We start from the raw sequence: 22521 nt of genomic DNA, 5'->3' as shown, positions 1-22521 counted from the left end.
GTCATGATCTCAGGGTTATGGGATGTAGCCCCATGTCAGGCTCTGTGCTGAGTGGAGAGTCAGCTTGGGATTCTCTCTCTCTCCCTTCTCTGGCTGCCCCTCCTCCCACTCGCTCTCTCCCTCTAAGAGAAAAAAAAAAAGGAAATGGAAAAAGTCTTTAAAGTTTATCAAATCAGGGTGGGAGTTACTGCTTCATAAAAGCAGAACAGAGCTCTCATTGTCAACGAAGTATTTTATTCAGGTTTAATTATAAAGCAATATTAAAAATATGTTTATTTGAAGAAAAAGAGATGAGTAATAGAAACTTTACGGTCCACTAACTGTTGAAACCTGATTGGCATTTGACTGTCTTGTGTTATGGTATAATATTGTGATGGTATTTTTATGGATGCCGCTAAAACACAATTCAAAATAAAATGTAGAACTACATTAAGTTTATCCAAGTGCTCTTTTATTGGAAGTTATGAGCAGAACAAAGTGACTGTTTGTTTCAATGCTCTTGAAAGAAGAGGAGGAAGAGCTACCAAGTCCCAATGCTTCTGCACTCCTTACACTGTGAAAGCACAGGTCCAAAATGAAATCTTCAGAAGAATCACACAAGGTAAGTGCCCTTCTTGTTCCCATTATACAGATGCTGGGAAAGGGAACAGAACAGATGTGACTTGCTTAAGCTTGCACAGCAAGGAAGTGATGGGGAAGGGATTTGAACTTGGGCCATCTGATCCCATATCCCACCTCTGACCACTTCATGACGTTCAGCCAGAAACCATCTCAGCTGGGGTGTCATTGTCTGCACACCTGTGCTAAACTCTATACACCAGCAGCCTTCATTTCAATTATTTCTGACTCCAGATCAGGTACTTTAGAATAAATTCTCCCATCTGGTAGTGGAAGGCAGACAAAGACTTCCCCCCTCAACAAATCAATTAATAATATACTCAGCCTCACAAAACTATTTGGTAAATTAAATCAGTAAGTAGATTAAAAAATAAGTCAGAATTCACATATGTAGCAGCTCAATCAGGACTCTATACCCCTTTGTTCCTTTTTATTACATAAGTTTTGTTTTTATAAGAGCCTTTTTAAGTGAACTTTAAATGTAATATACTCAGAAGCTTCCTTTTTGGAGTAGCAATGATTTGTTTCATCAGTTTCTGATGTTACACAGGAATGAATGGCAGGATTACTTGTAGGCAGGCCAATGGAATATAATCACACATTCAGAAATGGGGGAGCGTGGCACTTTAACAAAACATTTATAAGATTTCCTTCTTTGGCACTGAACTTTTATACTGAATTAAAATTAATATGATCTCATATAATAAGCCAGAGATGCTTGAAGCTTCCCTGAAGAGATCACAAGCATCCTTGGGCTTCCTGAATTGGGCATTGGGTTAGAGGGCCAATATAATGGGCAGAGAATGCTCCGGTCATAGATTACATTTAACAAGGTCAAATCTGCAAGTTCTGTCCTAAATCAGTACCATGGAGCTCCAGATAACAAGCACAGTATTATGGATCCTTGCTTGCACAAACATGGAGTATCTGTTGGCCATACAGCTGCATGTCAAGCGTCTGTACAGGTATTTTCTGATTTGGTCTTCACATCAGCCCTGCAGGGACAATACTACCTCCATCTTACAGATTCATACGTTCCTCTGTTCAATATTTTTCTTCCTTCTCAAGCCTTGGGGAGGCTATGCAACTTGCCCAGGACAACACGCTCCGGTAGGCAGCAGTGTTCTTTAAATACAATCCCGACTCTCAAAATGGCACCATTTATGGTCCTTACATACTTTCTAGATTTTGTATAGTCATTGAGACAGAGACACTGGAACTCCTCCAGGAAGAAGTCTGGATGGTGGCCTGCAGAACATATCAGGGTTATGTAACACAACTGTTTGTAGAGGTTTCTCTATCTGTGTGTGCCCTTCCAGGGACTTTCCTTGGTTGCCCTGTACCCACCAGCCCAGGGCTTAAAGAGGTGTCCTCCATTCTGACACAACATACAGTTCCTGAGGGTCAAACAGACCCACTGTTAAGAGCAATAGGGCTAAGTGTACACTTACTGCTCTATTAACAGATAACACTCAAAGTGCTATATTGGCCAGGATGGACTACATTCTGCAATGATAAGCAAGCCTCTCCTAACCCTCAGCAGTGTAAAAAAAAAAAAAAAAAAAAGAGAGCTTTGATTTTGCTTGTGTCACAATCCAGCATGAATCACACAGCTCTCCCTGGCAGCTCACCTCCCATCCCCTTTATCTGCAATGCTGGCATCTGACATACCTGGCCTCTGTGATCACTACAGAATGGTGAATGGAGGAGGACAAAGGAGCAGATGTCTTTGTGCCCAGTCTGGAAGTGGCTTCTGTAACTTTTGCCCATACTCCATTGAATAAAAACAGAGACTTAGTCCCAACCTTACTCCAAACACAGCTAGAAAAATATGACCTTGCCATGTGCTCAGGAGGAGGATATATAATTGGTAAGCATATAGTTCATCCTTGCGATGAGTGTCTGCTGTTTGACTATAGTGTGACTGGGAATGTTATGGTCCCCACATCCAGTGTTTCTAATTTACGGGGAAGTCAAACAGCAGCAGGAAGCATAATAAAAGCTCTTATGAGAAAGGTGGTTGGTGTTTGGGGCAGTTATACCAGAGTCTGAGAGTTCAGGAAGGCTTCCTGCAAGAAGAGATATCTACTTGAAGTCCCAAGACATAAAGAGGGTTTAGCAAGGCTAGGAGAGAAGGAAAGCTGTTCTAAGGAGAAGAAAGGTCTTGAACAGCAGGTCAGAAGTGAGAACAAGCTGGGTTGTACAAAGGACTGAGAAAACCTCAGTGTGCTTGAGCAGAAAGCAGCACCAGAGAGGCTGACAAATTACTGCTAGAGCCATTATTAGTGTTTGAGCCACTAGTGACAGCAGCTAGTCATCATTTAAACAGACTTGTGAAGCTTCCGGGCCAGAAGATTTGCTGAAGGCACTGCATATGTACAATTGGATCAAAGCTCCCTCCTTTAATTAGATCTGAAGTTCTTCATTTGTTTTCCTTAGAGTAAAAGCCCATTTTCAGCTTCAAGCGCAACAGCACCCTTCTTTTATGAAATGTTGAAGCTTCTCATGGAATACTTTGGGAAAACCTGTGGACAATTTCCTCCTCTGACAAGATGCCTGCCTGGGGCTCTGATTCCACTCTAAAGGGGCTTATGTGTGGGTTCCCTGTGGGGACCAGGAGAGGAGCTGAGCTCACATAAAAGCAGTGTCCACAGCTTCTCCTTTCTGTGCTTTGTGCTCCGAAAGAACATTGCCATCCCCCCTCGCCCTCAAACAAAGCTTTGGCCCAACTCTGCAAAGCCACCAGCAAAGCCTTCAGCAATGTAGTTCTCTTACCTGAAAAGGTTAAATATCAGCACGCTTGCTTTGCTAGACCAAATGGGCCTTCAGGAGTCCCAGCTCACCCATTGGTCAGACCAAAATGCAGGGCTCCACAGTCAGGCAATAGCCCAGCGTGTTTCTGCCAACGTGTCAACACATGACAAGAACTGCTTATCATATATCTATTCAGGAAATTGGTTAACTAACAACACCCCCAAACAGCCAATTTAAAGATAACATTGACTTAACTCTCAAGTAAAGCTGCATCCATGTATGTGTCACAAAGTTCTGAGAGTAAGTTTCACTGACTGCTGTTTTCCTGTCAAAGGACTCATCCTTACAAGGGAGAGTGACTGGCAGATGAGCACACCTCCAGCTGACCTTTAGTCATTAGTGCATCCAGATACATGAAGGTCAGTGGAGCAAACCACCAACAGGAAAGCTAGAAAGAAGCCAGAAGGCAGTTATGTGCTTTCCAGAAGTCTCACCTCTAGGGATGGAACACAATCTTGGGGTGTTCCTCAGCCAATCATGTTGTATTGCTTCATGGGCCATGTAATTGTAGGGTCAAATATAGGCATTCTGTAAGAATAAGAGGACAGACCCTGTAAGATTTCATCCAATTTTTCTCTGAGAGTGTCCCAGGCTGGGGTGTTTTCAATAAGTGTTTTCAACACTCAATCCCAAGAGTTCTATAGCTGTACAGGGTGTTGAGGTATCTTGCTGTGACATCCAACACTGCTGTGAACATGTTTCCCATGGGGCACTGGAATGTGCATGGAGACACAGCTTTGCCCTCCTGCAGCTCTGATCTCTCTGAGCCCACTTGGGCCCCTCACCACAGGAACCCTGAGGGATCTAAGCTGCCAAGAAGACACTGGGTCTCCCAGGACTCTCAATGGGTAATGCCAGGCCATTGTGCCTGTAGGAGTTAGAAGAATGTCTCTCCCTATATGTAATAAGGGTATCAAAGAATTCTTTCCTTAGGGTTATTTTTCATATACCTAAAAAGTGTTCTAATATAAGTCACTTTATTAGAGGATTTTATTAGAGGAACTGAGCTCCCACTTCAAGCTCAGAAATAAGTGTGTGGAAGATCACAGATTAGTGCAAGTTGCAAACACTCTTCTATGCTCAGTCTCTTCCATCCAATGACATAGACCAAATTTGTGTGCCTGAGTCTCTCTTTCCTGACTTAGAGTTGGGGTGAGCCATACACCCAATCTTCCTGACTTGTACTCATACTGGACTCCAGTGTCAAAAAGTTTGGTTTCTCCTAAATGAGAAAGGTTTCAATATCCTGTCTCTTGAGTCTACACTCTATATACCTAGGTCTAGTATAATCTTAAGTCTGCAACTGGATTTTTCAGACGTAGTGTGAAGTAGGTAAAACATATCATCTACAAAGAGTAAGTAGCACAATCAACAGTTATACCACAAGAACAAAGAAAAGGCATAAAGCTGCCTGATGGTATCCAACCTCATTGATGAGTCCAACATGAAAGAGCCTCCCATATTTAACTAATAATAATACAGGCACATAAGTATTATGAGGTATTTAGGACAATTAGCAGGAAAACATGACCTGGAGTAAAGTTTCTACAGAGCATAGGCCATCAAAAAAGTCTAAGTTCCATCATCCATTTCCTGTGCCCTTTTCACCTTTGAAATTCCATGTTCCTCCTTCACTACAGAGGCACCCACTACCAGTGGAAAGCAACAAATTTGCCAGATTAGTCATTTATCTCTAGGAGTCTCGATACTTCTTGCTAAAATAAATTTTAGTTTTATTCACTATTTTAATTTAATCAGTATTTGTATCTGTAGCCTTTATTTCTGTGAGATGAAAGACCTTGTCATTAATAAGAAAGCTCAGGGGCACCTGGGTGGCTCAGTCAGTTGGGCATCTGACTCTTAGTTTTGGCTCAGGTCATAATCTCAGGGTCATGAGATGGAGCCCTGCATCAGGCTCCACACTCAGTGCAGAGTCTGTTTGTCCCTCTCCCTCTGCTCTTCTCCAACCCTGTCTCTCTTTCTCTTTCCAGTAAATAAATAAAATCTTTTTAAAAATTCAGATATCTGTAAACCAGCAAATACATAGTTGTTGGAGATGGAATTGTTGAAATAACATTAGGTTTTACACACAGAACAGTGGAGACAATGCACATTTTAGAGCCAAGGAGAAATGAATGCTGTTCCCTGCCCTAATTAGGGGTGTGTCCTTAGGCAAGTCTCTAAACATCTGGAGTAACAACTCTTCATACAAAATTGTGGATAAAACCCAACTTACATGATTATTGAGAACGTTAAATGAGATAACATGCCTGTGCTCAGAACAGATAACAGAAAGTGCCTATGTGTTATTTGCCCTTCTGACCAAGCTCAGAGGACATCAGTCCAGGAATAAATATTTTGCAGTGACTGTGAGGGAAGCCATGACAAGGGCCAGCCCTGCGCAATGCCCCCTCGGGTCAGATGAATGGGGAGAAGTGCTTACAGAAAGGCTGTATCTAGGCATGCTGGGTGATGAAAGAGTCAATGAGTCAATGAGCTCCACATTCAAAGCCTACCCAAATCCGAACCCAGCATCTAAGAGCAAAATACTGTTTGAAAAAGGTAATATTAGGATATTAGATCAATCACAGTAAATCTTGAGTCTTACAAAATAAACATACATTCATTCACTTGATAAACATTCATTAGTCGTCATTTCTAGGTATTGAGGATAAGAGGACCTCTTTCCCTGAAAACAAAACAAAACAACTGAAGAGCAGAGACAACAAACAGCTCCTGCCTCCGGCCCAGAAAGCTAGAGCCATTGAGACAGCCAGGGCGCTGCTGGACAGCATTGGGCTTGGGGTGGGGGCAGCACACCCTTCCCTCAGTTGCTGGGAGAGTCAGCAGGAGCCTGCCAATGAGTCAGGATTCAAGGCAGGTGTGAGCCGCCTACGTGTAGGTGCAGTTTGTGCTGGTCCTGACATCAGCTGGGAAGCCCAAGACAGTTGGCCCCCACATGGATGGACGGGGCCTCTGTGGAGTGGTGGTCTGCAGGGGTGGTGGCCCCTCCCCCCAGGCCAAAGAGGTGCCCAGCTGAGCAGTTGGAGAAGCTGCAGCAGAAGCCCCTTGGGGCTGGGGACCTGGAAGCCTGGTTGCTCCCTCAGGACCACAGCGAGCCAGCAGGTCACAGCAATTGCAATGAGCTACAGTAGCATCAAAGATGCCACAACCTCCCTTGCACCCTCAAATAGCATGCAGATGCCTATTGTGGTCCCTGCTCACCCAGAACCACACACTGAAGGGACTCACAGGCAAAGCCATTCTAGCTGAGCAGGGGAGACCTGGCTGGTGCAACCAGCCCTCTAACATGAGGGCTGCATGTGCCCAACCCTCATAGGCCAGGCACACAGCAGAGCCTGGCAGCAGGCTGCATGGGCCCCAATGAAAGGATACCCAGGGCGCTTGGGTGGCTCAGCAGTGGAGCGTCTGCCTTTAGCTCAGGTTGTGATCCCAGGGTCCTGGGATCAAGTCCCGCATCAGACTCCAGGGAGCCTGCTTCTCCCTCTGCCTGTCTCTGCTTCTCTCTGTGTCTCTCATGAATAAATAAAAAAAGAAAGAAAGAAAGAAAGAAAGAAAGAAAGAAAGAAAGAAAGAAAGAAAGAAAGGAAGGAAGGAAGGAAGGAAGCCCTGTTCCAGTTCCCACACAGGCTTACAAGCCAGGGGCACACTACACGCTATTGTCTCAAAGCAGGGATGGAACATGCCAGCAGACCACCTCTCCGGTAGCTCAGGTGAAGAAGAAGGTTGTTTAGACATGGCCCAGGAAGTTTTTCTAATTTGTGCACATATGCATTATACAAAACTGACTTTAAAGTTCTTAGGTATTTTGATTTCATTTATTTCTGCAAAATTTTTAAATTTCTACGTGGGCCTAGATCAATTGCATTGACTATAGCAGACATCCATCGGGCTCTTTATATAAACAGAAATAATTTTCATTAAAAAAATAACCATTTATGTTTTAAAAAAATGAAGGATACTTTCAAATAAAAGACATTAAAATTAAGAGCTCCTTGAAGCCAAGACCCTGTTTTACGCCAGTGATTCTCAAGTTCTACTGCGTGTTAGAATCAAATGAGGATGCTAATTAAAGCAGAATATCTGGGGGGAGTGCAGGTGTCTGCATTTTTTCAAGTCTTTTAAAGCCTCACCATGCAGCAACGTTGAAAACTGGTGTGCTCCTGTCCCACTTCTTGACTGCTTGAAATAGGGGCATCAGGATGTCTTGGATAAAGTGAAAATGCCAACTCAAGACTCATCTTCCTCTAGTTTTGTGTTTTGTTCCAGCTGTGAGAGCACAGATACTGGCTTATGGATCTGCCAATCGAAAGTGCAAACCACAGAGACCTCACCGACAAAGAACAGTAAAAGTAAGGCAAATTGGATTAAGCCACATTTTAAATCACGTGCATTCTGTGGAGCAAAGTAATCGGAAGGAAGGATGCAGTAATTCCCTTTCCTCTGTGCCGTTCAGCCTTGTCTATCTTTCTAAAATCTGGCCTCCCAAAAATATGCCCAAGGACTGTGACAGATTTGTAGGAAAACTCACAGGCGATGAACAGAATCCTTTTCCTTCCTCCATCACCGTGAGCCTCCAGCATCTAACACCAGCAAAGAATCCCATTTCAAAGTACACCAACTTCATTATGATTCAAAAACAAAACCTCTGAATTTCAATCCTTCACTTCTTCAATCACTTAACTCAGCCAATAAGCATCACATAAAATCGATTCCTAATAAGGAAATGAATAAATACTACTTAATAGCTTTGGTAACTATACAGATGCAGAGAAATTACGGTCTAATAAAATGACTGCCTTATTGTTTTAAATGATGCATCATTTTTCTCCAAGAGACTCAAAGCACTATCTCTCCAAATGCTCCAACAGGTGCCCCAGTATGTTTGAAAGTAAAATAATTATTAATGACACGGTACAGAAAGGATTAACTCACATCACCTCCACAGCTTAAGAATCGGTTAGAACATTTTGGTTTCATGACTAGTGGCAGGAATAAAGCCTGCAGCCTCACAGAGGTTGCTCCCTAAAGAGAGTCTTGCTGATGCAAGTGTTGGCTTCTCATCATTGAGACGTGGAACAAAATAGATGAATCCCGGAAATCAAGATGTTAAGACCAAGTAAATCAGGAAGAGTAAAGAGAAAGGAGGCTGCAACCGCTTACAGATACAAACAATGCCTAAAAAATAAATGAAAGCTTGTTGTCAACATTCCTTCTCCCCAGGGATGGATGTGTGTATAATAAAGATCTCCAGAAGCGTCAACCCATATGGCTTGGTAAGCATGTTCTGAACAGGCTACTTTAAATTCTACTAGGAATAGACTAAAGTGATTTAAACTTTACATTCCCTTTGTAAATGGACATTTCATTTTCTGTGTTAGGTCATATGATTTTCCTAGATTTATAGCTGCATCAAAAGACAACAGTCAAAATTTATTAGTAAGATTTCTAGGGTGACATTAAAATGTTAAGAATGTTAAGAATGTGCAAGTGTCAGGTTTATGCCTCCGAATATAGCCATTCTTCTTGCAACCCGGGCTTTCATCACACAAATTGGGTATAATTGATCTAATAATGAGAGGATACCATTTGAATTACTGCAGACCTTCATTGATTAGGAAGGACCCGATCTAGAGCCCAGAGAGAATGAGACAGAGTCCTATGCAGAGCTTTGTTTGAAGCATGAAGAGGAACTGGATTTGTCAGAGTTAGAGACACCATGGGTGTTGAGTGCAGAGCTCGAACAAGGGAAAGGGGTGAAAAAAAAAGCAATTGTCACTAAGAATTAGGAAAAATAAGCACCTTCATTTTGCACAAGGATTTTACTTAGAATCTACTTATTTAGTGATATTTGTTTTGTGGTTTTATACTTGTAACTATGAAAAAAATATTTTTTTGTTGAAATTCCTGCAAAATAAACCATTTGTTGTCTTGGGTTTGAAACAGCAACCCTTCTTCCAAAAGAAATAAATTTCATCATATGGAGATTTTTATAGGGTTTCCTAAGGAAGGCAACTAACCAGATACCAAAGTAAAAAATTAAAATGCAGCAGATTTTGCTACTTCTCATAGAAGCAGACATCCTCATCTGGTTCAATGGAGCAAACACTTGCCACAGAAATCTATGTTTATGCTCTCTCAGAGCACTTGGCCATAGTATCTTTACTTGGCCTTGTGCCAGTCAAAATTTTTAATCTGAAAAGCTGCATGCTCCCCCCAAAATAACTAGCCATTTTGGCTAATAATGAGCAATCCACAAGCATGCCCTGTATGAGTTTAAATATCAAGATAAATGAGACCAAAGAACATCCCTTCAGGTTCATGGTATGTATGGACTTCCATTACCAGGTCTAAGAAAAACTGATGCCAAGTACCCAATCTGCATGTCAGAGAAGAATGAATAATTATGGGAAGCATCTTGACAGAAGAGAGGATACAGTTCCCCAAGGTAGTAAATGGTCACTTTCCTTCACTCTTTCACCACCTGGAGATATCTTGAAATGTTCTCTGATTTGTCATTTTGGAAATATACTCACCTTTTCCTACCACCAATGTTTCATTTGCACTTGGTGTCACAGTGTCACCTTGCTTCCCCCAACTGTGGCTCCAGGACCCCCTTCCAGGATTCAGGACACTTCCAATTCTACCTGCAGTGCTTATCACAGCAAAGTCCTCACAATGTGAGCAGCTAGAAAGTTCATGCTCCTTTACTATTTCTAGGTAAGGAATGAATTCTAGAGAAATTTCAACAAAGAGGAAAGGATCGCATCTCCATACTTGGCCAATGACCATAAGTTAATACCAAATGCCTTACTTAAATACTTTCAACAGACATGACACAAGCACAGTATTTTAGCAAGTAGGGAAACTAAATGCAATCCAAATGAATTACAAAATCTCAATGACTTTTGTCCCAGTTGCCTGAATTTGGTGACTTTCTGTAGTTGCAAGAGGTAGTTGTAAACTATTTGAAATATGACAATTATGCTGGATTTCACTGTGTGTTTACCTGGATTTCATTTAAGGAAGTGTGCTGGCCCCCATTTCTTCTCGGTACCTGTCATACATAACAAACTACAATGAATGATGAAGAGTTCAGACTCAACATCACACAGATGCAGGCCTATTCTTTTTTTTCTTCAAACACAAACATTGAATTCTGATGGGACATGCCATCTATCCCAGTTCTACTGTTTCTTCCCTCTTTGATTTGGGGAAAGTCATTTAACTTTTTAGAAACCTTGCTTTTCTCAATTGCTAAATGGAAGAAATAATGTAATCTCCCCAGATTGTGGTAAGAACACAGTGAGATAATGAATGTAAGCATTTGGCATAGAGCAGCACTCAATAAATGGTAACTATTGTTTTAGTTGTGACTAGTGAGCATTCTACAAAGAAAATATATTCTATCCCATATTGGCTTAAGTGTGACTTCCTGGTAAATGTTATAAGTACTTTGCGACAACTCTTCTCCCTAAACCCTGTCTTCTAGCAGGTTTAGATGAATCACTCATACGCCTAGATAAGTTGACAGGGTAGCCTTTAAAATTGAGCCAAAGAATTGAGTGCCTCATTTCACAAAACTGTTCCTCTGTGGTCCTGGGTTTGGTATTAAAAAGACTTGCAAATGTTTATGCTGGGAGAACAAATGGGCAAATGCAGGGTGTCCGTGGTGGCTTAAATCATGAGTCCTCCATGAGTGCTCCAGTGTAAATAGGCAGGGAGTCAATGCAAAACCCAGACAGGAGAATGTGATTTTATCCCACAAGCCAATTTATTGGGTTACAGGGAGGTGGGGGATGCAGAAAAAAAAGTAGGGTGAAATATTTTAATATTTTCCCTCTTACCTTGTAATGCATATAGAAAGATGCCATACAAGCTAAATCTGTTGGCGCAAGTGTCTCTGAAACTGCTGACATCAGACTAGAAGTTTGCGAAGGCGAGGACTGCCTTTCCTTCCAGTCCCTGTTAACGCAGAGGTTGCTCTCGCAATAACCAAGTGCTGATGAGTAGGGTGTGTGCATGTAATGAACCATTTCAAAGACTCACACATGGAGAGCAAAGAAGGACCTCACGCCCACCAGCCCAGTGCACTTCCATTCATCCCCAGCTTGCCCATTCTGTTGGATCTCCTTTGCAATAGAATAACGGTTACTAAACACTACTGGGTACCCGGAATTGCTCCACGCAGTTTTCATGGATGAATTCATTCAGTCTTCCTCAAATTCTTTTTTTTCTTCCTCAAATTCTTTTTTTTTTTTTAATTTTATTTATTTATGATAGTCACATAGAGAGAGAGAGAGAGAGAGGCAGAGACATAGGCAGAGGCAGAAGCAGGCTCCATGCACCGGGAGCCTGACGTGGGATTCGATCCGGGGTTTCCAGGATCGCGCCCTGGGCCAAAGGCAGGCGCCAAACCGCTGCGCCACCCAGGGATCCCCTTCCTCAAATTCTTATAAGACAGTTACTCTTATCTTCATTTTACTGATGAGCAAATTGGGCCCCTTGGTGCAGAGCTGTGCACGAGCGCACACACACACACACACACACGTGTGCACACACTCCATAAATAAAGTCAGCACCTGAGAGGTGGAAGCCTGATGAGTGATCCAAGTGGACCAGCCAAGAGCCAAGCAAACCCCTGCAGTGGGCTCATCTCTAACTGGTGGGAAGAGATGTCTAGAAATCCCAGCAGGCAGTCAACACAAGTCCCCAAAGACAAGGGCTGGACTGAGCAGATGGTTTCTCAGTTGGAACATTCCAGAGGTAACTGGAATCCCCAAGGTCGATGAGGAGAGCAGGCTCACACAGAAGGAAGACACAGGGCAGGTGTCTGCACAGGGCTTTCAGCTGGAGCAGGTACTGGAAGATGTACATACATGCATGTATGTGGCCCCCAGAACCAAGCAAGCATTCATATGCTAAAATAAACATTCAAGATAAGAGTGGAATCACCTTGAGCCTAGACAAGTCACCAAGGCCCTAACCAAGGGTCTGCTGTCCCATGACATCCTTCTGGAAAAGTCACCAGAGCCCAGAAGGGCAGGGAGTAAGTAGCTGGTGAGGACCCGGCACAAGAACATGCCAAAGGAGGCCAAGAAGCTCGTCTTGTGGGGACAGAAAGTGCTTTAACTCACACCTAAAGGTTTCTAAAGGCATTTTCTAGGCTTAAAAATTCTGTGGAAATTTTGCTTGTCCACATTCCCCGAAGCATTAATGAAGACTGTTAATAACCTGATGTGATCTCATGCTTTGTTATAAGCAAATGAGCCTGTGTCAGAGCTGACAGCGACGTCCAGCAGGCCACCATGTGCTTCCTGTGTGCCACTTGTTCTGAAACACTCTCCATTCACGACACCTGCTCACGCTCCAGAACTGCAGTAAGCCAAGCAGTTGTTCTAATTCACTTTACCTCACCAGCTTCACTGGCCACACCCAACTGCCAAGGAAGTAGGAAGTCAGAACCATGATGTGTGTTCCTAAGTCCTCTGCCTCAGCCCACAATGCTTTTGTTATGGGTGACAGAGCAGTAATGGAACATTAGAAGTTATAACATTACAAGGTTACATAGGCTTGCCGTTAACTTGCTCTCTCAGATTGCAGGATGATATACTAAATCCTCCACTTGCAGGCCTCCTATGTGTTTCCTCTCTCTGGTGTGTGCATGTGTGCCTATGCATGCATATAATTGTACATAAGTGTGTATGCGTATGAGGGTATGTATGTGTATATGTGTGTGTGCATGTGTGTGCACCTACATGTATATGTGCTTATGTATATATGTATATTATGTGTATATGGATGTGTGTACATGTGTATATGAATGTTTGTGTGAGCACATGTGCATCTCTGTGTAGATGCCTGTGTTTATGTATGTAGTGTATGTACATATGTGTAAGCTTATGCATATGTCTATGTGTGTGGTGTGCATATGTGTGCATGCACATGTGTATACATACACGTATCCTGACATCATTCCTGTAAAGTTGGCATTTTCCCTTCACACAGTTGTGACTTTGAGGGCTCTGGTGAATATACTGCTCTTAGAAAGTGGTGAGGCCATTCAAGCCCATGCCTGTTTGATGTCAAAGCCTATGTTCTAATTCCAAAGGCTGTTGAGACTGAGGTAGATTTGTGTGGGGTCAGGTGGAAAATATAGATCAGGGACCCCCAGGCAGGACACCAAAAGCTTTGGGAAAAGATAACAGCATCCCTGGATGAGGAATCCTGACATCCCAGAGAGACAGGAAAGGAGGTTCACCCAGACCCAAAATTCGGTGATCCTTGTTGTGGCTGATGAATCGTATGTAATGTACACCCATTTACAGATTTATATATTTCAAACTAATGCTTCCATTCTTTGAAGAATGAGTCTAAAAGCAAAATAACTTCTCTGGGAAAAAGAAGAATCTATGCATGTGTATGTGCACACCTATGCGACATGTATGGCAAACCAAGAGAATAGTCCTAATATCTAAAGTTGTAACAGAACAACAAAAACATGAATACAAAATGCAATAGAAAACTGTGTGCTAACAGACAATTTTCACACATCTATGCAAGATAAATATCTAGTAAACTTATGAAAAAATAATCCTCAGTAATTATCAGAAAAGAGAAAAATAATGAAATACTATTTTTCATTTATCGAGCTGGGGCACGAGTGCCTTTCTTTTCTCTACTGTATACTTCTATATATTTAAGAGTTCCTACAATGACCATATTGTTATGTCTATCATCAGAAAAAAAGTGCTGGCACCTCTGGCAGGTTCAGAAGAGGTGGCACCTCAGGTGCTACAAGATAGACCCACATGACATTCTAATATCCCCATGTCCAAGTGAGAAAAGACTGGCAAGCCACACTCCTCTAAGTGGCCTCTGAACACAAAGTGTTCTGTGGTGGGCCCATCCTGACCATCTCCGTACAACAGCCAGAACTGAAGACACGGTAGCTTCTGTGTCTACACGCACATAGTGTTACCTGTGCCTGCAGTGTAGACAACACAACAGTCACTCACCACGTTGCCTTGAGAGGTTTAACTTACAGTTTCCTAAAGCAACCAAAATCAGAACCACCCTTACAAAATCCAAGAAGTGCTCTGGCCCACATGCCATATGTACCATTTCTTCCTGGTACTGCTCTACCAGTAGAGGCCAAAGCTCACGTGAGCATGATATCCTGCCTTCCCCCAGAATTTCCAAGCTTTTTCGGAGTTGAATTCAAATGTTGCAGCTCTTTACTTAAAAATAATTTCTCACAACTTAATGGATTGAGAAGCCTACTTTCAGAAAAAGAACAAAAAACAAACACAAAAAAATGAGAGACTGAAAGAGCCTTCCCTCCTTAAACCATGGACTCAGCCCAAATTTTTACCCACCTGCCTACCACCAAATAGCATAAACATGATGCTACCCTGTTCAGGCAACAATTTTCATGTGCTGACATCAAAGCCCTCAGTGTCTCTGCAGAAGAACTCAACCTTGGAGACCGTTATCATATGCTCAAGCACATCGCTGGCCAGTCTGTGGGACACTTCTGATCTAGCAAAAATGTGAACAGCTAGTACATTTCCTTGGGTGTGTGACTCACGAGACCTAGCATGTACTTGCTCCCTGAGTCATTCAGCATGGTGAGCTTAAGAGACTTTTCACGTGAAGGCAGAGGCTTACCCAGCTTTAAGTGCTCCTTAATTCAAATCCCTGGAAGTGCAGAAATGTGCACGTTACTGTATTTAGAGCCCTTAAAATAGGACCTAATTAATTTATGACCACTAGTTCACCTCTGTATTCTACTCAAAATCAAGAAGTATTATTAAATTTTTACTGTGCCTAGGCTTAAAACCATTTAGGAAGAAGGAATTAAAAGACAAAGGAAATGAGTGGAGGAAGAGAATGGAGGGAAAAGAAAAGGAAGGAGAGATAGCTGGAGGTGCCCCGAAACTGAGGGCGGCAAGCTGCCCAGCACAACCCTATGTTGAGCACTTGCTCTTTGCACCATGTACATTGAAGACTCCTCCACTGTTCTCACATACTCAACAAAATTGTGAGGGACACTCAAATAAATATAAATGTAAGGAATAGGTCCTCTCTATTGAATTTGCAATTTCCACAAAAACTATGGACAGAATTTCCAATTTTAACAAATAACATGCCAGTGATTTTCTTCTAAAATAATCTCTAAATCTTGCCTTAGAATAACCTCTTAAGGTATTATAACAGCACATGAACACTTTTAAGTCTGTTATTTTATATAGGTATATTTCCTTCCAGAAATGTACCTAGTTACTGTCCCATCATTGTGTTTCACCTTTGCCAATACTGATATTAACAGTATTTAGATTTTGAGGCCTGAGGTCATTATATTTAAAGGCAATTTTTTTCATAAAGTCATTGTTCTTCCTCAAGATCTGAATTTTGTGAGATTAGTCCAAAGGAACTTCTAGGAGAATTAATGTTATGATTCCCAGTCTCATGATGGATATCTTAGTGAACACAGGATTTGCTAAAATTAAATATGGTCTAGAATGGATTGATTTTAAGCTCAATCCAAGGCAATCATACCATTAAAAGAGTTGAACAGCTTTATGTACTTCATATTCATGGTTTAAATGTAGAGTTCTTTTCATGAAGCTCATAGAAAAGACAATACATAATCCTGGAATTGCTGAGAACAGAATCAACCAAATATTTAATTACATGAAAACTATATTTAATCTTGAATAGAGCTAAATGCCTTAAATTTTCCTCTATTCCAATATTTTCACTCAGATAACTTAGTAAGCCAATCACATTGAATTGACTTCATTTGTTATTGATGATACAATGCTGTTTATAGTTAGTGTGTCTCTCCGGCAATGGCTTCCCCAGAACTTGGCTGGCTTGGGATTCACAATCTCGAATCCTCAACTTCTTCTTCTCCGTGGTGCTATCTCTACATTCACCCGTTGCCAATATGGCCTTGTCCACACAAACCTGAGGTAGCTACTTAGAATTCTTAACTTCAAGAAATTCAAGAAAAATATTCTAAATATCTTTAAACTTAATTTGTCTAATACAAGACTGACCATTTTATACCTGGCTGCCCCACCCTCTGGTATTTCTTCAGGGTAGATCATCTTAGTTAATGAACAGTCATGGTCCACCTAACTTCCTCTTTCTTTGTCTCTGGGTTCTTGTTCATCTATCTGGCTACTGACCTACCTTCTCCATCATAACTACATTGCCTTTATTTATTTACTTCTTTAATTATTTTATGCTAGGCACTCTCATTCACCTCATTCCCCCTCACTGTGACATCAGGCAGCATGAGTAAGGGGCATCCTACCATGACAAGTGGCCAGACTTAGGAAACCTCTTTATCCCTGCAGGTCAGACTCTCCCTCTCTACCCAAAATTCCCAGGTGGCCCAGTCTGGGGAATTGTCTTCTGCCCTCTCAGGCAGCACTGATAGGAACCAACCTGAACCCCACCAACACAAAATAAACCTAGAATACCAAAATGACATGACAGAGATGAAAATTAGACTGTCATTGGAATGACAGCCTACAAAGACAAGTCAGGACCTACATGCAAAGCCTAAATAGGATGACTCTCTTCTAATGTAAAATACTTAAAAAGACTCAGAGACTCCTAACATAATAGTGAAAATACCCAAGATAAAAAAAAATTGCCCATCATACCAAAAATCAGAAAATCACAAGTTGAATGAGAAGCCAATCAATTGATGCTAACACTCAGATGAATCAGATGTTAGAACTATTTGAGAATTTTAAAATACCCCTCATAAAAATGCTCCAGTAAGAAACTACAATAGAACTTGAAACTAATGAGAAAGCAGAGGAATGTCAGCAGAGAAACAGAAGTCATACAGAAGAACCAAATGGAAATAATAGAACTGAAAGATGCAATAAGAGAAATTTTTAAAATAGTAACGTATTCAATAGTAGAATGGAGAAGACCGAGGCTAGAATCAGTGAGCAGAAGGACAGATCAATGAAACATACCCAGCCTGAACAACAGAGAAAAGACACAAGATGAATAAGTGAACTGATGCCACAGGTGGGGCTGATAAAAGACCATCATATCCTTTCAGAAGGTGGGGAGAAAAACTGCAAGGCTTAAAGAATATTTGAGGAAATAATGTATGAAAACTTCTCAAATTTGGTGAATGCCCTAACCCTACAGATTGAAAAAGCTGTATAAAACCCAAAGAAATTTACACTGAATTACAGCATCATTAAACCACTGAAAACTAAGAAGAAATGATATATTACCTAGTGGGGAACAGGAGCTCAAGTGACAACATATTTTCTCAGTGGAAATCATGGAGGCCAGAAGGAAGTAGCACAGTGTTTTTCAAGTGCTAAAAGAATTATGAACCTGTAAAACTGTTCTTCAGGATTAAGGAGATATAAAAACATTCTTAGATGAAAGGGGTAAAAAAGGAATTCCCCATTAGCAGATCTACTCAGAAAGCATGACTAAGGTTAATCCTTCAAGAAGAAATTTTGGAGCATCAGAAGGAATAAGAGAACAATGGAAAGAGCAAAAGTATGAGAACAAGTAATAGACTATCCTTTTCCTTGTGAATTTTCTAAATAACATGTGATGATTAAAACAAAGATGATAAGATAATCAGACACTCAAGAATATTTCACTTAAGTGTTTAGAATGTAGAAGGGACCTACATGGAAGTAAGATGTCCACACTTCACTCAAAGTGGTAAAATGTTGAGGTATCAATCTCATCTATCATAGACTGTGATAAGTCACATATGTATATTAGTAACACTCAGAGCAAACACTAAGAAAACTATACAAAGAGACACATTTAAAAACACTGTAAATAAATCAAGATGGGATCCTAAGTAACTCACAGGCAGGCAAGAAAATAAGAATAGAGGAACAAAAAGCAAAAGACAGAAACAGAAAACAAATAATAAAATGGCAGACTTAACCCTTACTACATCAATAATTACTTTAAGAGTAAATGGTCTAAATACACAAAGTAAAGGGCAGGGATTGACACAGTGGATTTTAAAAAAAGGATCCAACCATATGCTGCTTAAAAGAAATTCATTCCAAATGCAAACACATAGACTGAAAGTAAAAGGATGTGAAAAGATATCATACAAACATTTTTCCCCAAAGAGCAAGAGTAGCAATATTAATATCAGAAGAAGTAGACATGGGAGCAAAGAAAATTATCAGAGAAGAAAGAAGGACATTACATAATGATAAAAGGATCCATCTGTCAGGAAGATATATAATCTTATATGTGAATGCACCAAACAACAGAGCCTCAAAATATATGAAGCCAAGCCTGAGAGAGCTAAAGGAGAAACAGACAAATCCACAATTACAGTTAAGGACTTCAGCACCACACTCTATATAAATGATAGGACTCTAGACAGAAAGTCAGCATGGATTTAGCTCTGAGCAAAAAAAAAAAAAAATCAACCAACAGAACCTACCAATAACACACCACCCAACAACAGAATATTCATCTTTAGGACTTTTTTCCAAACATCCATGAGACCAAGAAAAAGGAGCATATGTTGATATGCTGGGCCATGAAACAACCTTTAAAAATTGAAATAATACATAGTATGCTCTCTGACCACATGGAATCCATTCATGATTTAAAAAACAAAATAAAACAAACAAAAGAAACCTCTCAGAAAAATAGGAAAACTAGAAATACTAGAAAACCTCCTCAACTTGATAAAGCATATCTCCAAAAACTCTGTCTAACATTATACTTAATAATGAAAGATTTGGTGATATTCCCTTAAAATTGGAGACAAGGCAAGGATGACCACACCCTACTGGAAATTTTAGCAACTTCAGTAAGGCCAGAAAACAATAAATACAAAGCACATAGAATATAAATGGAAAAATAAAACTATCCCTACTTGAAGATGACATTATTTCCTTCATTATTTCTCCAGCATCCCAAAGAATTCATGAGAAATGCTCCAAAAGTGGAGTTCAGCAAGTTTGGAGGGAGACCAACACACAGAAGTTGACCACATTTGAACCACTTGCAATCACCTCCTCCCCACACACAAAAAAATAAATACTTAGGTATAAACTTTAAGAAAACATATACAGGAGCCATAAACTGAACAAATTTAAAACACAGATGAAAGAAATCAGTAAAGACCCAAGCAAGGGAGACCTCATGCATTGGCAGGCTCAGCACAGTCCCCATTACAAATGGCTCTTCCATCACATGCAGTCATCACCACCACCATGGCCTCACCAGACTATATATTATGATTTTTTGACTTCTTGTCAGAATCCAGCTGCTTGGGAGACCTGGATGGCTCAGCAGTTTAGCACCTGCCTTCAGCCCCGGGCATGATCCTGGAATCCTGGGATCGAGTCTCACATGAGGTTCCCTGCATGGAACCTGCTTCTCCCTCTGCCTGTGTCTCTGTCTCTCTCTCTCTCTCTCTCTCTCTGTCTCTGGGTTTCTCATGAATAATTAAATAAAATCTTAAAAAAAAAAGAATCCAGCTGCTAAACAATAAACCACTTGAGGATGGGACTGTGAATTTCTCGCTCCTAGCCCAGCGAGCTCCTGGAACACTGGCTGGATCCCCAGGAAGCCTGTCCGAGGCGGTCAACAGTAGCAGGCTCTTCAGAGTAGTCTTGTTAGTAGAGCATCATTGGAAAGTCATGTCCCTGGTGGTTTGGGTTGGGGTGGCGGTGGCAAGGGTGTGAGGAATGGGAGTGAGGTGAGGAATGGGAGGAGAGAACAGGGCAAAGGTGTGACCAACACAGGGTTTGATAGGATGAAAGAATTTGAGGACATGCTGAGAGGAAGAAACCACTGGAAGGAGAGAAACAAAACCGAAGCACAGTGTGAGGGGACTGCTCATGGAAGGACCCCCAGGAATGAGGGGAGCTGGTGTAGGGCACCTGTAGAGGGGAGGCCTCCACTGCAAAGTTGTCAGAGGTAAGATGGATGTGGCTCAAATATTCAAAGCACACTTCAGGGTACCTGACTCTGTGTATGCAGCTGTTTGTTAAAAGAGCCAGTCTAGGGGAAGCACAGGCTTCCAGCAGATTGACAGGGTTTAAAGGTAACAAGGAAAGTCATGAGGAAGGTTGTTATCCAGGAGGGACAAAGTAGTCCTCTAGTGTCCCTGAGAGCTGAGCTGATGGCAGTCTGTAGTCTCTGCAGGGCCCGGCATCCCCTCAGGCAGAGGTCAAGGATCTTGCACAGGGGACGAGGGGGCTGAGTGAGTGGCAGAGTCTGCAGGATGGGCCCCACAAGAGCCGCCTGCCTCCTCCAACTGCCTCCTGTGTCTGCACATGCTTCTGGGCTCTTGGACACTGGCCCAAATCTTGCCGGCCCCCTCTTTGCTATATTCTGACTCTTCACAACCACTGTTTCCTACAATGTTTCTATAGTCTACTAACAAAGCTTATTCATTGTCCTAGCAGCAGAAAAGATTCCAAAATTCATCTTCTCCATAATTCAGACCCAAGTCAGCACCACGGCAGGCTCGGGTAATTTGGCCAACTCGCTGGCCACGATTCCTCACGTTGTAATCCATCATCATTATGAGCTGCATTCACAACATTTCTTCCTTTGGCATCAGGTCTGAAATGCAAAGGATTGTTAGGACAGAGAGAGATGAACCAATGAGATACTGAGACCCAGATATGTGCTTTGTTAGAAATGAAAATGGAAATATGATTCCAGGGGAAAAAGGACTTTGTCGCAACATGGTCACACACTCCTTTCAAAACATGAAAAATAAATTCACCCTCAAGAAAAAGAAGAAAAATGGATCTGACAGATTCATTCTCTCATATCTCGAGGTTTCTCCTCTGAGCCTATGCATCAAGGATCAGCGGGAAGAAGCAAGGCCACGCCATCAGGAAGACAGCCTGTGAGCTCATTGTTGCTGAGTGGGTCCTCTCCTCACTGGTCCACGCTTTTTAACCCAAACGTGATTAAGTGGCTTGTCCCAGGAATAAAAAAATCAGCTTCCAGCCCAAACATAAATACATTACCTACTCTGTGAGTTGCACTGTCGTGCCCAACATTCACCCCAAATTTGAATGTCCATACTTTTTATTGTATTTCTAATCCAGAAAGGACAAAATATCCTTGAGCAACTCATTAATTATGAATTCTTTCTTGTGGTCTTTTAATGTAGGGCAGAATGATGCATGCTGAGCAGACGTGGGCAGAGATTCCTACAATGTTTCTATAGTCTACTAACAAAGCTTGTTCATTGTCCTAGCAGCAGAAAAGATTCATCCCCATCTGGATCCACATCCATATCAGAAAAGATTCGTCGACACATCTTCATCCACTCCCTGATAGTACGGATAGAGTGCGGGCAGATCACGACAAAGGGAGCCTACACAATCGGGTTTTCCAGACTGGGGCCCCATGTCCCACCACTTGGTAGCTGTTACACACAGAAATGCGAGCCCCTCAATCTAGCCAGCACTTACTCGTCTTTGCTCAGGTCAGGTAGACTTCCCAAGTAGCTAATCGTAGATGTGGATGAACAGTGCCTGAGGTACAAGAGATACCAAAAAATAAGTGTTAAATTCTTCCTGAAAGTGAGGCAAACGAGAGCCCCCTTTAATCCCATTGGAAGTCCCAATCATAAATGATTCTTAGATACCAATAGGACCTTGACAACTTCCCTACTGGGGATAATACAGTTTGGCAATTTGTTATAGAATTAGCATGACCATTTCTGAGCCAAATCTTGGAATGCTAAGTCTAACAACAGACTTTTTTTCTGATTTATGAACTAATTTATAAATATTCATCATTTCATTATACCATTAGTGAATCACTTTACTGGAAAAATTTTAAATTACTTGAATTCAGAACAGCCTCAAAAAATCCAAAATAACTGTATGGCAAGGTCTAAAGATTCAATCACAAACAGAGCCAAACAACTTGGACTTCACGATGCTCATTTTGAGTAATTCTCATCTTCAAAGGAATATGATTTGGTAAATTGCACTGTCTCCAGATTTACCATGTAATGTATAACTCCCCAGATGGATCAGTTTAGAGGAAGATCAA

The 22521-nt window shown here is 41.5% G+C and overlaps 1 long non-coding RNA gene across 2 annotated transcripts in view; it reads right to left on the bottom strand.

Moving 5' to 3' along the window:
- Positions 1-489: 489 nt before the first annotated feature.
- LOC102157008 overlaps positions 490-22521 on the bottom strand; it is a 43075-nt gene continuing 21043 nt past the window's right edge. For both annotated transcript variants that reach the window (XR_005353307.1, XR_005353306.1), the window contains exons 3-5: positions 21933-21995; positions 3867-3960; positions 490-634 (exon numbers count right to left, since the gene is read on the bottom strand). This is a non-coding gene — a long non-coding RNA (uncharacterized LOC102157008). The remainder of the gene's footprint in view (positions 635-3866; positions 3961-21932; positions 21996-22521) is intronic.

Source organism: Canis lupus, chromosome 1 (genome assembly GCF_011100685.1).
Source record: "Canis lupus familiaris isolate Mischka breed German Shepherd chromosome 1, alternate assembly UU_Cfam_GSD_1.0, whole genome shotgun sequence".
Taxonomy (NCBI): Eukaryota; Metazoa; Chordata; class Mammalia; order Carnivora; family Canidae; genus Canis; species Canis lupus.
This window is presented reverse-complemented; position numbering and strand designations above follow the sequence as displayed.